Source organism: Schistocerca piceifrons, chromosome 7 (genome assembly GCF_021461385.2).
Source record: "Schistocerca piceifrons isolate TAMUIC-IGC-003096 chromosome 7, iqSchPice1.1, whole genome shotgun sequence".
In the NCBI taxonomy this organism is placed as follows: domain Eukaryota; kingdom Metazoa; phylum Arthropoda; class Insecta; order Orthoptera; family Acrididae; genus Schistocerca; species Schistocerca piceifrons.
The window spans coordinates 37,745,478-37,762,530 of NC_060144.1; the positions used below are offsets into that span (position 1 = coordinate 37,745,478).

The 17,053-nt window shown below is 42.4% G+C and overlaps 1 protein-coding gene across 1 annotated transcript in view; it reads left to right on the forward strand.

Moving 5' to 3' along the window:
* Window positions 1-8,137: 8,137 nt before the first annotated feature.
* LOC124805407 (aminopeptidase N-like) overlaps window positions 8,138-17,053 on the forward strand; it is a 521,668-nt gene continuing 512,752 nt past the window's right edge. Inside the window, exon 1 of the mRNA XM_047265968.1 lies at window positions 8,138-8,240. The gene's annotated coding sequence lies outside the window, so the exon portion shown is untranslated. The remainder of the gene's footprint in view (window positions 8,241-17,053) is intronic.

The following is a 17,053-nucleotide window of genomic DNA, read 5'->3' on the forward strand; positions in this document are numbered from 1 at the left end:
AACGCGTAGGGTTTGGGACATAAGGGCGAACGGAAATTATCTCATAGCCTGCTTTGATTTTTGATGGGAGTTGAACTTTGTCAAATGTCAAGAAGACAGTGCAGGTTGGAATGATGTTCGAGTCAACCCTTTTCAGAACCCGATGAACAGCCGTGACGCCCTGGTCAGACAGGTAGTGCTGAATTTCTACGTCAGACAATCCATCGAGGGAGCGTGTATAAACGACTCCACGTGAGGAATTTAAGGTACGGTGCAGTTCCACCCGGACAGGGAAGGTGTGGAGCAGAGAAGTACGCAGCAATTTTTGAGCTTGGAGGGCACTGTGTGTTTCTAACAACAGGGTGCCATTCCGTAATCTGGAACAAGACTTTACAGGACCCGCAATTGCGTCGACACCTTTCTGAATAATGAAAGGGTTGACCGTGGAAAAGTCGTCAGACCGAGAAACAACAAGGAACTGTGGCAACGATGGAAGAACCGTCTGTGGCTGAGACTCAGTGAACTTACGTTTGTGAGCAGACATAGTGGAGGGTGAGGAAACCATTGCGGAAGAATCCCCCATGATTACCGGCGTCTCCGATGGCGCGCTCCTCCCTTGTGGGGGCCCTCACCGAGGGCACACCCGCCTTAGGTGATTGTTCACACCTCAGGTCACACCTCCCGACAAACGGACGGAGGGACCAATCGGCACTTTCGGAAGGTATCAGCTCGGGTAATCACCCCTCCCTGGGCCTGGCCGTTACCAGGGGGTACGTACGTGTCCTACCTGTCTACCCGGGGCGGGGAATTACGCGTTACCCCGTCACCGGCTACGCATGGAAGTGCGTGGGTCGGCCTTCAGACACACACAGGGAGGAAAAAAGAGAAAGGGAAAGGAAAGAAGAGGGGGTCTCAAACGCCGCAGCGGAGAAAATGGCAAGAAGAAGAGGGAAGGAAAAGAGAAGGACATAGGAAGGACGAGGACTTGCAAGTCTAAAAAGCAAGGAATTTGGAACAGTTTCGAGCGTCCGTCTCCGGACGTAGGCACAAACCATACTCCCAGAGGGGGAGAAAGGGAAAGAATGAGCCAGAGGTATGAGGGGGGTTGGCGAAGATGGGGGACGGGGAGGGATGCGGAAAGGGAAGGGAAGGTAAGGTATGCAGCCCGGAAAGGAAGGAGGGCCACATTAGCTCGGGGTCCCGTGCTCGCTACGCACGTGTCCACAAAAGAGTTGTGGACCCCCTGGGGGGAACTGTAATCGTGATAGGCTACAATCCGACTTTAATCAAAGTCGGAAACGTGATGGTACGCATTTCTCCTCCGTACACGAGGCATCACAACAACGTTTACCAGGCAACGCCGATCAACTGCTGTTTGTGTATGAGAAATCGGTTGGAAACTTTCCTCATTTCAGCACGTTGTAGGTGTCGCCACCGGCGCTTAACTTGTGTGAATGCTCTGAAAAGCTAATCACTTGCACATCACAGCATCTTCTTCCTGTCGGCTAAATTTCTACTTCCCTATTGAGCAAATGGTGCTCGTCAGATACAGGTTCCTTTGTCTGACCGACTTTACCCATCATGGATTTAATTTGTCACAACTAGAATTTCAAACACTAAATGTACATATATCCCTACCAAAATAAAACACACAAATACATATACAAATGTACTCACTAACTGATAGCACTGCCTACCGCTTTTACTAAGGATTCCTCACCTACTTAGCAAATAAATTATTTTGTTTGAATACACTCTGGGTCTCATGATAAACCGTTTTGTGAAAATACACGTTTTTTACTAATCTGCCCTCAGAACGTGTCTTTTCCAAAGTTAAGTACACTCAATATGGCCTGTGACGCAATATGGCCTAGTGCCTTAGTCGTGGTAACGATGACAGGAGTCCGACATGTGGCACCTCATACGGATTTTGTAACTCTTTTTTTGCATAAATCTTTATGTAGCTGCAGTCAGCGCCTTGAAAGGACGTACCCAATTCTCCCTTGGTGGCTTTGATGCGAAAAATAAATAGCAAAAAAATCGCTCTGAGCACTATGGGACTTAACTGCTGAGGTCATCAGTCCCCTAGAACTTAGAACAAACCTAACTAACCTAAGGACATCACACACATCCATGCCCGAGGCAGGATTCGAACCTGCGACCGTAGCGGTCGCGGGGTTACAGACTGTACCTCCTAGAACTGCTCGGCCACACAGGCCGGCAATCAATAACAGATCCGAATAACAGATAAGTTGTGTGATTATTTCTTTCGTAACAGGAATGACATGTATTAAAGAACAGCAACGAGAGCAATCAATTTTGACCAAATTGTCGTAAAAGTACGTTATAACTTGCAAACTTGTTAGGAGATTAAATGAAGATAGTATCCGTTATGTAACTTTCATTTGACTTCAACTGAAACTCTTGGTGGATAGCAACCAGAACGGGAAAAACCCATAAACAGTCCACAAGCGTATGCTCTCTGCAATATCTTCTGGGGCAATAGGGCGTTTGAATCCTTGAGAAATGTAAAATAACATGCTACTCACTCAAGAAGAGGACCCTGTGTACTTACATTGGTATCATGTGTAGGTGATGTCTATCCCTTAGCGAATACATTTTTGGAGTTACAGAGATCAAACATTTGGCAAAAAAAAAGACAAAAGTCTGCAATTCCATCAGCCCCCTGAAACTCTCGTAATTTCAAGTCACAGCATGAGTAATGTAGGGCACTGCTAACTGAAGCACTTAACACCTCGACACCTAGCTTTACCCACATCTTCTGCTGACCAAAATTAAGGTGTAGCAATTTGAGTTTATTTGCAAGACGGAGCCTCTCTTTTTCTTTTATAGAATGAAGCTTTTTATTGTATTCCCAAACACTTTTCTTCCACTTCTATCAACTAAATTCTTAAATTACGAAACATATTTTGTAATTAACTTTATTGTATGGCACAGATATAGTATACATTATTACCCAAAACTGGATGTGCATGAAAATAAGGTTTCACGTTATCAGTTGCAATAGTTGCACCTAGCCCCTTGGCCATTGCAATGATTGTTGAAAGGCCATCATAAGTGACAGGAAATACAGTCATATTTACATCATATGACACTTCAATGTGACACTTTGCCTTCTCCAGGCAAAAAAAAAACCGTCAGTCAGGAAGTATAGGGGTCTTCCAGTAGTCATTGACTCCTAATGATATATTAACCAAAGTCTCTTTACATTTAGCTCCCCCTATTACTGATGTAGTAGGAACGCAAACAAAAATTAAAATTCATTCCCATTCCACTCAATAAACTTCTTCATTGAAATTTCATCAAACATTAGTGCACAAAATACATCAGGGGACGATTTCGCAACTGTTGCTTTCATCATTTTGAAACTTTGTGCTGTAAATCCCTTGCAAAGCTTCCATACAGTTGTACCATCTACGTAATGCACTTGCGTGTGGCAATGATAAATTAAATGTACTGCGGACGTGCAAATAGGCAGCTGGAGTTCGAAAATTTAAATTTATAGCAAAAGCTTTTAGCTTTTCAGAGAACGTTTTTGCTCTTTTTTTACTACGATCTCATATTTCCAACAAACGTCACTGAGTACGTCTGTTAGAGAGATTATTTCATCGTTAACTAAATTTTTCGCTTTCAGTTCTTCTAAAATATTTACCAAATGACATATTCTCCGTGTCTTTCTTTTGCACTTGGTACTCACTGTCTTTAACTTATTCTCATAATGTACGATTATGCCCATAATCCATCCAAGAATTCGATCGCGCTTTTCCGTCAATTTTGTTGGAGTTGACGAAAATGAATATTTGTGGTCTTGAGTGTAAACAGAAGCAGGAATTTCATTTTCACAGAAGTTCTGAACAGTCTCGACTCGAGTTCTCGGCTTTCGTAGTTTCCTTTCCTCAGTAACCTGTAAAAGATACAAGCACACAATTATATACACGGTGGTCCATTGATAATGACCGGGCCAAATATCTCACGAAACAAGCATCAAACAAAACAACTACAAAGAACGAAACTCGTCTAGCATGAAGGGGGAAACCAGACGGCGCTATGGTTGTCCCTCTAGATGGCGCTGTCATAGGTCAAACTGATATCAACTGCGTTTTCTTTAAATAGGAACCCCCATTTTTATTACATATTCGTGTAATACGTAAAGAAATATGAATGTTTCAGTTGGACCACTTTCTTCGCTTTGTAATATAGATGGCAGCGTAATAGTCACAAACGTGTAAGTGCGTGGTATCACGTAACATTCCGCCAGTGCGGACGGTATTTGCTTCGTGATGCATTACCCATGTTCACAAATGGTTCAAATGGCTCTGAGCACTATGGGACTCAACTGCTGAGGTCATTAGTCCCTAGAACTTAGAACTAGTTAAACCTAACTAACCTAAGGAGATCACAAACATCCATGCCCGAGGCAGGATTCGAACCTGCGACCGTAGCGGTCTTGCGGTAACAGACTGCAGCGCCTTTAACCGCACGGCCACTTCGGCCGGCTTACCCATGTTAAAAAGGACCGTTTACCAATTGCGGAAAAGGTCGCTATAGTGTTGATGTATGGCTATTGTGATCAAAATACCCAACGGGCGTGTGCTATGTACGCTGCTCGGTATCCTGGACGACATCATCCAAGTGTCCGGACCGTTCGCCGCATAGTTACGTTATTTAAGGAAGCAGGAAGTGTTCAGCCACATGTGAAACGTCAACCACGACCTGCAACAAATGATGATGCCCAAGTAGGCGTTTTAGCTGCTGTCGCGACTAATCCGCACATCAGTAACAGACAAATTGCGCGAGAATCGGGAACCTCAAAAACGTCGGTGTTGAGAATGCTACATCAACATCGATTGCATCCATACCATATTTCTATGCACCAGAATTGTATGGAAACGGCTTTGAACGTCGTGTACAGTTCTGCCACTGGGCACAAGAGAAATTACGGGACGTACGGGACGATGACAGATTTCTTGCACGCGTTCTATTTAGCGACGAAGCGTCATTCACCAACAGCGGTAACGTAAACCGGCGTAATATGCACTATTGGGTAACGGAATATCCACGATGGCTGCGACAAGTGGAACATCAGCGACCTTGGGGGGGGGGGGGGGGGGTTAATGAATAGTGCGTCATTATGGGAGGAAGGATAATTGGCCCCCATTTTATCGATGGCAATCTAAATGGTGCAATGTATGCTGATTTCCTACATAATGTTCTACCGATGTTACTACTAGATGTTTCACTACATGACAAAATGGCGATGTACTTCCAACATGATGGATGTCCGGCACATAGCTCGCGTGCGGTTTAAGCGGTGTTGAATAGCATATTTCATGACAGGTGGATTGGTCGTCGATGCACCATACCATGGCTCGCACGTTCACCGGATGTGTCGTCCCCGGATTTCTTTATGTGGGGAAAGTTGAAGGATATTTGCTATCGTGATCCACCGACAACGCCTGACAACATGCGTCAGCGCATTGTCAATGCATGTGCGAAGATTACGGAAGGTGAACTACTCTCTGTTGAGAGGAATGTCGTTACACGTAGAGCCAAGTGCACTGAGGTTGACGAACATAATTTTGAGCATTTAGTGCAGTGGTGTGGTATTCACAGGTAATCACGCTGTAACAGCATGCGTTCTCAGAAATGATAATTTCACGAAGGTACATGTATCACATTGGAACAACCGTAATAAAATGTTCAAACGTACCTAGTTCCGTATTTTAATTTAAAAAACCTACCTGTTACCAACTGTTCGTCTAAAATTGTGAGCCATATGTTGTGACTATTACAGTGCCATCTATCACAAAGCGAAAAAACTGGTCCAGCTAAAATATTCATATTTCTTTTCGTACTACGCGTTTATGTAATAAAAAATGGGGGTTCGTATTTAAAGAAACGCAGTTGGTAACCGTTTGGCCTATGGCAGCGCCATCTAGCGGGCCAACCATAGCGCCATGTGATTTCCCCCTTCAAGCTAGACAAGTTTTGTTCTTTGTAGTTTTTTGTTTGACGCTTATTTCGTGAGATATTTGGCCCGGTCACGATCAATGGACCACCCTGTAGAAAAATGGCTCTGAGCACTATGGGACTCAACTTCTGAGGTCAGTAGTCCCCTAGAACTTAGAACTAGTTAAACCTAACTAACCTAAGGACATCACATACATCCACGCCCGAGGCAGGATTCGAACCTGCGACCGTAGCGGTCTCGCGGTTCCAGACTGCAGCGCCTAGAACCGCACGGCCACTTCGGCCGGCCCACTCTGTAGAGTAATTACATTACTTCCATAGCGCAATACGTATTTCCACATATATTACCTGACTTCTGGGATACCGTAACTTATTCAAATGAGATGGAAAGTCAAATATCGTGATATTGTAACTTATTCAAATGAGATGGAAAGTCAAATATTGTTGGTTTAGCGTCGTCGTTTAGTTGCCTTCTATTCGTATAATTTTTAAGATAGCAAGTCTGTTCAGAATGACCAGAGCACAGGAAACAATTTGCTACGGGTCTAAAATTGTCTGTGCGAGTCGCAACTGTCAATTTCTGATTAGAACAATGGTAAATGAGGGAACCTAACACAAAAACGAGCATTTATATCGTATCAGCTGTTGCAATATTTTTGGCTTATTCAGCCAACATATTAGGCTCCAGGAAGCTATTCCCAGGGCAGTGCAGATGCAAGAAGCATAGAGATGAGGCAATGTGGGATGAGGTACCGGTGACAGATGTTAGATTCGGTACCATTCCCGTGAGAAAGACCGCCGGCATGATGCTGCTGCTCTGTGATTGGCTGCTGTGTTCGGCGGTAGGGCGCCAAAACGTTAAACTTTACTTGCTATTATTAATTATACCTGTCATCCAAATTATTCTTTTTTTTTAAATAAAGCTCTCTCAACAGGCAGCTATCAGTCAGTCATTTCAAAATTATTAAAATCAAAGTGTTACTAAAACAAAAGACTGTCGATATTACTGCCGATTCACTTCGTTGGCGTTCGGCTCACGCCTTGCTGGCTTGGCGCGCGAAGTGTCTCGGGCAGTCCGGCTCTGCAGTTCTGACCGTTCCAGTAGACAGACATGTTGTCTGTTATAGCAGTATTTGTTTCATGCAAATTTTGTTTACTACAGTTCCGACCGCCGCTGGGTACAGACACGTTGTCTGTAATAGTAGTATTTGATTCATGTAATTTTATTCTCCCGTTCTGACGGTTCCAGTAGACAGACATGTTGCCTGTGGCAGGTTGTATTTCATGTTATTTTAGCCAGATATAATGATTGTGGAAAGATAGGTTCAATACGTTGTGATCAAGAATAGTTTCTCGTGTCTATACCAATAAAAACTCGAGTGGCATCCCAAATGAGTTATAGTTTATTCGTAGCAGCAGTTCCTTGCGAAGTTGATTTCGGCCTCAAGAAAAAGAATCCACGACCTGCGTGCTGTTTTCTGCGCTGGGGACATCATCATCATGAAGACAGCAGGTTAGTGAAGTGTTCAAGAACTTATGTATTCCACACAGGGCAGTGGAAACAACTAGGCACCTCACGTGTACTGCATGCACAGTACAAATGTGCTCAGTGACACGTCATCTGCAGTAATGTAGAGGAGGTAAAGAAGGATGAAAGTATTAACACTATCTAACTTTTATTACTTTTTTCTTGCCGTACTGTCCATTTCTGATTAGAACAATCGTAAATGAGGGAACCTAACACAAAAACGAGCATTTATATCGTATCAGCTGTGTAAGGCACAATTATTAGCTTCCAGAAAAGTTTTATGCAAAAGTAATATTTGAAAGTAAGATGAGGAATGACTAACCTGTGGAATGTAAGTTTCTTTCCGTCTTAGTTTTTGTCTTCCATTCTGGTGGTTGCAATTGAAAGCACCTCACGAACGAACCGTGTTTACACACTGTTGCCCTGCAAATGGCGTCTCCCTTCCACTTCAATGCGCGGACGCTGCACCAGCGTCACTGGGCGCTCTAGTTATCTCTAGTAAGTCTACGGTTCCGCCAGGTGCGCTCCTAATTGGCCCCGACGCTAGGCAACCGCACAGCTCACGCGACGCACAGACAGCCGACGGCGCTGATAGAGCAGGACAAAGCGAGCGGGCCGTTTTCCTGTAATCGCCGACCACACGTGGTCGCCACTCGGTGTGCTGATATAGCAGGAGGCAGAAGCGTGGCGTGCCAGCGCCTGGAGAGGCCTGCAGGACACTGCCGCCGACAAGCCCCTGCAGGTGGGTCACTTCTGTGTGTGTGTGTGTGTGTGTGTGTGTGAGAGAGAGAGAGAGAGAGAGAGAGAGAGAGAGCGTGTGCCTATCTGTCTCGGCAGGTGTGGCGGCTCCCTCTTTTTATTGAAACTCTGAGAACATTGTGCCCTGAGCACTGAAGTGCGTAAAATTTGAGTAGTTGTACTTTGGCGGAAATACGGAAGCGTCCGATCCCACCCGTCTGCTTTGACCCATGACGTCACAAATATGGCGGAAACAAAAACAAACACACACACTTTCCACAAGAAGCCTAATGACACTAACGGGACAAGTGCGGGATATGGGGTGTTTTGGGTGGGGGGCAAACTAAATATAAACAAATTTAGACGCCGTGCGTAGCTACAACGTGTAAGTGAAGACAGCCATGCATGAATACCCATCCACCTCCCCAGGGGTCGTAACCCCTGCAACCCATAGAAGATAAAGATGCTTCAGTAGCTGATTAGTGTTTTTTGTCTTTTTTAAAAAAAATCTCACGGGATAGAACGAACAGATCAGAAAGATAAATATAATAAACTAAAACAGAAATTCGAGGAAACAGATAATTAAAATAAGTAATAAGTGTTTTTAAATAAAAAAAAATCTCACGAGATAGAACGAACAGATCAGAAAAGTAAATAAAATAACGCGCCGTCATGACGTCACACACGACAACACCCTTACGTCACGGGTCAAAGCCGACGCGTTGGATCGGACGCTTCTGTCGACCCTACTTTGGCTCTGGTAGGCCACCGCTCAGGAACACAAAATTAAAATACCCTGTAAATATTGATTTACCAGGACATGTTGTTGTTGTTGTTGTTGTTGTTGCTGTGATCTTCAGTTCTGAGACTGGTTTGGTGCAGCTCTCCATTCTACTCTATCCTGTGCAAGCTTCTTCATCTCCCAGTACCTACTGCAGCCTACATCCTTCTGAATCTGCTTAGTGTATTCATCTCTTGGTCTCCCTCTACGACTTTTACCCTCCACACTGCTCTCCAGTACTAAATTGGTGATCCCTTGATGCCTCACAACATGTCATACTAACCGGTCCCTTCTTATTGTCGAGTTGAGCCACAAACTCCTCTTCTCCCCAATTCTATTCAATATCTCCTCATTAGTTACATGATGTACCCATCTAATCTTCAGCATTCTTCTGTAGCACCACATTTCGAAAGCTTCTATTGTCTTCTTGTTTAAACTATTTATCGTCCACGTTTCACTTCCATACGTGGCTACACTCCATACAAATACTTTCAGAAACGACTTCCTGACACTTAAATCTATACTCGATGTTAACAAATTTCTTTTCTTCAGAAACACTTTCCTTGCCATTGGCAGTCTACATTTTATATCCTCTCTACTTCGACCTGCTCCCCAAATAGCAAAACTCCTTTACTACTTTAAGTGTCTCATTTCCTAATCTAATTCCCTCAGCATCACCCGACTTAATACTACTACATTCCACTATCCTCGTTTTGCTTTTGTTTATGTTCATCTTATACCCTCCTTTCAAGACACTGTCCATTCCGTTCAACTGCTCTTCCAAGTCCTTTGCTGTCTCTGATAGAATTACAATGTCATCGGCGAACCTCAAAGTTTTTATTTCTTCTCCATGGATTTTAATACCTACTCCGAACTTTTCTTTTGTTTCCTTCACTGCTTGCTCAATATACAGATTGAACAACATCGGGGAGAGGCTACAACTCTGTCTCACTCCCTTCCCAACCACTGCTTCTCTTTCATGTCCCTCGATTCTTATAACTGCCATCTGCTTTCTGTACAAATTGTAAATAGCCTTTCGCTCCCTGTATTTTACCCCTGCCACCCTCAGAATTTGAAAGAGAGTATTCCAGTCAACATTGTCAAAAGCTTTCTCTAAGTGTACAAATGCTAGAAACTTAGTTTTGCCTTTCCTTAATCTTTCTTCTAAGATAAGTTGTAGAGTCAGTATTGCCTCACGTGTTCCAACATTTCTACGGAATCCAAACTGATCTTCCCCGAGGTCAGCTTTTACCAGTTTTTTCATTCGTCTGTAAAGAATTCGCGTTAGTATTTTGCAGTTGTGACTTATTAAACTGATAGTTCGGTAATTTTCACATCTGTCAACACCTGATTTCTTTGGGATTGGAATCATTATATTCTTACCAGGACATAAAAAATTGAAATATCGGCCAGATGTCTCATGACAGCAGGCATAGACTGCACGGTCTAGGGAAGGCCACAGAAGCACGCAAGGTCTTTTGCGAACGTACTACTGACCACAAAGCGATTATGGTAGCTGCAGTCACGGGATTTTTGATAATCCTACCTTTTGAGTTCTTGTGGCGCTATTTCCATGGAAAATTTCAGCCACTAACACAGATTTCTTTATTTCTAACCAAGATAAAGAAATACTTTCATAAGAACTTTCGTCCCCTATTTCACAACCTTAGGGGCTGAATTTCCAATAATAGAGAAACACCAATTTTTTTTCTAATTCTAACCGAGAACCCAAATACAAATTCTCCTAGATTTGGCTTTAAAAATACTATCATAATGAAATATTTCATAAACTATTTCATCTCTTATTTCACCTCCCTAGGGACTGAATTTCCAAAAACGCTGAAACACTTATTATTCTGTTTGTAACCAAGAAGTCAAATACCAGTTTTCCAAATGTAGCATTAAAATGCTTCGTAACATCTTTAGTAATAATTTATTTTCATCCATTATTTCACCATCTTACAAGTTGAATTTCCAAAAATGCTGAAACAGGTATTCTCTTAATATCTGGCTGAGAAACCAAATTCCAGTTTTTGTACTTCTAGCTTCAAAATTCCCTTAATAGCCAGATATTTTCAAACAACTTTTCATCCCCTCTTTCACTCCCTTATGGGTGAAATTTCGAAAAATCCCTTCTTACAAGATGCCTACATTTGTCTAAAACTAAGAAATAAAATTCATTAGAAACCTGAGACTCCTCATTTGTTGTCCATGATTTCGACCATCATTTAAAGGTGCATCAAAGGTTTCTATAATCTATTTTATTTCTTACTTTAACACAAATCATTTCACAAAGTATTTGAATTTTTTTTATTTTCAAGTTTTTTTACGCTAACATTACGTTACTGAAACACCATTTGGTTTCTTATCGCCTATTCTCGAAATGCCCTGAATTTAGTGCTTAATTTGTAGGAAACAATTTTTATAGTTGATGTTGCGTACATAGTACCTCATAGTCAGCACGTACCCAACTTTCCCAATAGAGCGCGCCCCGCTAAGCACAACAGCACAGGTGCAGCTCTCGTCCATCTCCGCACTATGAGATGGCGCTGTCTTAGAGACGGACCAAATTCTGCTTCTGCCGATCCACGTATTAATATGTAACGCAACCAATGAGATTGCTGCTAACGTAGAACCTTTTCTCCTTGCGGATCACACTCGCACAGTGATACCTGAACACGTGAGGTATTATAACGAGTGTACAGACCTCCGATTGGTCAGTGTGCATCAGTCTGCATTAGTCTGTACCAGTGTATAGTCAAGTTTCAGTCTGCGCCTAATAAAATTATCATATTCCTGTATATAGCCATGAAGAGAACTGTATAGACACTTTGTCAAGTATCAGAGATATGTGAGAATAAGATTAACGTACCAAGACCAAAGGAACTTCAAATTGTCAATTGTAAACAGCATCCACAATCAAGTTGCGTAATATCTATGATTTTTATTATTTTAATAAATGTGTGTGAAAATTAATCAAGTTCTGTTTAAAGTTGGTCACCGTCAATCTGCTACTCTAAGTGTGCAAGCGGCATTTCTATCGTCTGACCTAACGGCAGAAGATAAACACGCCACAATAAGATCACGAGACATATTGCTGACACTCGCCTACCTCATTAGAGCGACAAGTCAAATAATCTGATGTGTGTACGGAAGATCTTACAGTACGCACACCACAGTTTAATATATCACTGGTCAAACATTTTACGCGCAAAATACAGGGCGATTATAATTACTCTTTCGCTGCTTTGGGGAAGTGTAGTAGAAAAATTATTTACTGTGTGGGTGCCCAACATTATACGAATGATGTTCAGACTGTGCGCTTGTGAAGATAATGGTTCCTGGAGATTTACTATGAACGTGAATCTGTAATCAGAAAATGTTTAAAGAAAAACTGAATGAAGTAAATTAATACTGTGTAAACCCCATGAACCCGTTTTACTTCTGGAAACTTCAAAAGCACATCTCTATATGATGAGTTTCCCAATCCTGTTAAAATCGTATCAATAAAATCCTTTGATAGTGGAACACAGTAAGACACTTTGAAACTAATTTGATAAGTGATGACACAGTATACTGTAATTTTGCTCACCAGTAACAGTTAAACCCAGATGAATTTGAATGTAAGCATGAATGACTGGGAATGTGACATTAAGTGGCATGTAAACAAAGCTCGTGTACTTTGACAGCTGTCACATTCAAAGTCCCCTCTAATACGCTAACTTGAACCAGTGGCGAATAAGCTACTTCTTTGTAATTGGTTGGTGTAAATAACTTCAGTGGCAGATGCCTCAACTTACCCGTTTGGCCACATTTTGCAGTGCAACACACAAATTCTCCTGTCTAAATTACTCTATACACAAATGGAAGCATACCTTTCTAGCCGGCCAGGGTGACAGAGAGATTCTGGGCGCTACAGTCTGGAACCGCGCGACCGCTACGGTCGCAGGTTCGAGTCCTGCCTCGGGCGTCGATGTGTGTGATGTCTTTAGGTTAGTTAGGTTTTAGTAGTTCTAAATTCTAGGGGACTGATAACCACAGAAGTTAAGTCCCATAGTGCTCAGAGCCATTTTGAACCATACCTTTCTAAGATTCACATGCAACGACTAGTACAAATACAGCGAAAAGCAAAAACCAATAAATGATGGCAATAACTACTGTTAGTGGTGGGATCAACAATCATTGAAGGTGATCAGTCTTTACAATACACTATTTTTATTTACAGAGAGAAACATTAAGAGACAGTCTGTTACAAAAAGAAAGAAATTAAATTGGCTACAATGTGTTTCTCGAAGAGAGGAATGGCTTTGAGTCTCGTCTGTTCTGGCTCAGCGTGATGTATTTGAAGTTGCTGATGTGAATCCTATAAGTTCATACAGTCGTGTCCTTGGCATTAAAATATCCTCTTTCCTTATTCTGTTTTGGCTGGCGGTGGTAATAAGTTGTATAGCGTCCATTTGTCCTAGGTGGGAAGAAAGTAACTGCTTATGCAGCACCTGAAGGTTGTACTAGTTCAATTGAAACTTTCACACACGATAGTTTCGCACCGTCCCTATGACGTGTTTCAATTAACACTCCATTTGCTACAACTTGCCAAATGCGAAATTAGACAGTCCATTTACAGTTAACATTCACAGTTCACGATAACACTGTTCCCGCGAAAACAGTCACTTACGTAGCAATACAGCTCACAGTTTCCACGTTGGCTCTTAGTGTTTTAGCTCACGTCATATATTGTAGTCAAGAGATTGAGCAATACTAAATTCACAGTTTATGTAATGCATCTCAATTCAAATCCGGCGACGATGAGTGCATTGTCACTTCCACAAGCATCGTTCTGCAAAAACCAACAGCGTTTCCGTAATACAACGCCCGTTTAGAATATCCGTCATAAAGTCAAGTTTCAAACCGATCCAACACAAGAATGTCGCACATCATTAATACACACAGTGCTTGCTTCCATGCTGCCATGCTTACGCGCCATCTGCGGCTGACTGCATCCCTGTTCCACCCGACAACTATCGATACCTCTCTCGTTCCAGAGTTCTTACAACAATTCCGCCTAATACATTTTGCTTCACACAATACATTTAATAAAACGAATGCCGGACATTTGCCACGCTGGACATTTGCCACACTTGCCCCTTCGCCAGGTAGCGATCCCTCAGGTAAGGGACGCCCTTCCTCGTACTTCTTCTGTCCGCTTTCAAACCGCCGTCTCCACATCTTACTCGATACAACCAATACATAAGGGACCTCCTTCTTCGACATCTTGGCCAAATACAGAGCTTCTTTTCCGGAATAGAAATATTTATAACTTTTGGGAAACGAAAGCAATACCGACGATTACGTCAGTATGTAATTACTTCTGCCAAGTATAAATATAGATTCCTCTGTCTGTACGGTAGCTTCCTTTCACACTTAATGATTGTGATAGAAACAGTCCATCGCCATGGGAGCAACAAGAAAGGAACGATGTAAAGAGAATGCGAATGTACGCTAATCATTTCTTTTTGATCACTGCATTTGTGCCTGCTTTAATTACTACAACTGCATGCTTAAAAGACAATAAGGAAAGAAGAAATGGGTATGTGAATGTGTGAAAAGAAGAATGACATACTCCATATTAATTTACTCTTTAAAATGCGATATCCTTGGCGGCGAAACATTAGTTAATAAAGTGTAACCGGACAATGTTCAGAACATGACTGAAAATACGTTCACTAAATAGAGATAAGAACATCTATGACTGACATGCCATCTAAAGTCGACGTACAATTTTAAAATGTTACAAATAAGGAAATGAAGTAATACAGAATGCTATGCTTGTAACGTACGTTGTTTTTCTGCAATGTTTAGCTCTGGTATTTAAAAGGTCAAAGAGAAAGCATCTTAGGTTTTCGAGGGAAAAGCTGTAATTGTAATGATCTGCACTACAACAGAAACAAGAAGCACAACTTAAGGAAAAATAATGCAATGTGTATTCCAGCTCACAAGCGACATTGAAGCAGATAGTTCCTGTGATTTAGTATGGGCAGAGGTCATATTCGACAACCGGAATAAAGTAATAACTGGCCCCTTTTACCGATCCCCGGTCTCAGATGAAACAGTTGCTGAACAGTTCAAAGAAAACTTGAGTCTCACCACAAATAGGTATCCTACTCATACAATTATAGTTGGCAGTGACTTCAATCTACCTTCCGTATGTTGACAAAAATATATTTTCAGACACTATTGTAGATAGACAACAACCTACGTAATTGTTCTAAATGCTTTTTTTAAAATTATATTGATCAATTAGTTCACGAGGCCATTCAAATTTTAAATGGTTACGAAAACATACTTTACGTGTTAGCCACAAATAATCCTGAGCATCACGACGGATCCAAGGATTAGTGAGCACACAGTCGTAGCGAGGCTCAATTCCGTAACAAATAAATTCACCAAAAACTAAACGCGAAATATATCTATTTATAAAAGCAGCTAAAAATTCGGTTGACGTCTTTCTAAGAGACAGTCTCCAATCCTTCCCACCTCTGTAAGTGAAGACCATATGTGGCTTAAGTTCAAAGAAATAGTATCAACAGTACTCGAGAGATTCATACCAAATAAATTAATAAGAGACGGAACTGATCCCCCACGGTACACAAAACACGACAGAAAGCTGATGCAGGAGCACCTAAAAAGGCACGTATAATTTAGACGAACGCAAAATGTGCAAGATTGGCGAAGTTTTACTGAGGCTCGAAATTTGATGCGGATTTCACAACAAAACTCTCTCTAGAAATGTGGCGGAAAATCCAAAGAGATTCTGGTTCTCTGTTAAGTAAACCAGCGGAAAGCAATGTGGAGGAGGAGGAGGGGGAGACAAGGGACCCAATCCTTCGGAGCAGGTAAAATCGTGGCAAATGTCTGGCGTGGCAAATGTCCGCACGAATAAAACTATTAGAAAGATCACCAGGAAAGAGAAATCCAAGTCTTTACATAAGGAACTCTTATAGAAAACCGCACAGTAAACAGTCATACACACTTAATGTTCTACACTATATAACCGAATGAAAAATATTCTACGCCATCAGAAGTACATCTATGGAGTGCAAGGTAGTAAAAGAAAGGAAAAAAAATTATATCTCTTTATTAGCCATGGCATCGCACGCCGCAGGATTTGTGTTGTTGGTAGTGTTAGTGTCACGACCTGTCGTTAGGCGCCGTTACTGGTGCGGCGACGCAGGGTTGAAACACGAGCACGAGTGTGCGTTACAGTTGCAGACAGTTAGCACTGGTCTGGACAAAGTGAGCAGGGCTGTGTTCGTAAAGCTGTTTCGTAAAGACGAGAGCAACAGTGCTGCCGATCCTTGGAGTACTGACGCGCTAAAGGAATACTCAGAAGTCCTCTTACTGCACCGAGGTTGAAGGGCATAATTCAGAAGTTGGGATTAACTGCTGATTAGGGAACTGCTCCTGGGACAGGCCGATGGCCAACGCCACCTCAAAAGGTTTTGCTCCCGTGACTGAGAATGCTGGACGCAGAGTGCGATCTTCAAGCAGCACACGAGCTGTGTCACGACAGCGGAACGTTCCGTGGTCCACTGTTCTGATACCCCTGCAAACAGTTTTGAAATTGTACGACGGCCGTTCAATAACTAATGCCCCGCATTTTTTTAAAAGGCCATTAATATACAAACGCCCTTGTTGGTGCTTCACATTTGGTGTTTGATCTTTGCGCCAGTGAAGTTTCGAACCGTTCTGGCAGATGACAGAGCCATAGCACAGCGTCAAAATGGCGTCTACATACAACGAGCGTTACGAGCAGCGTGCTGTTAATGAATTCTTGTGTGCAGAAAAAGAAACCGTGGTGACCGTCCATAAACGTTTGTGTGCAGTGTATGGCGATGCTGCAGTTGATAGTAATGTAGTTGGGCGATGGTTAAATAAAGTTACAGCCTCATGAAATGCAGAAACAGAGCTCCACGATCAGACAGGCTCGGGATGTCCTGTCACCCAACAGTCCAGACATGGCACCTAGGACTTCCACC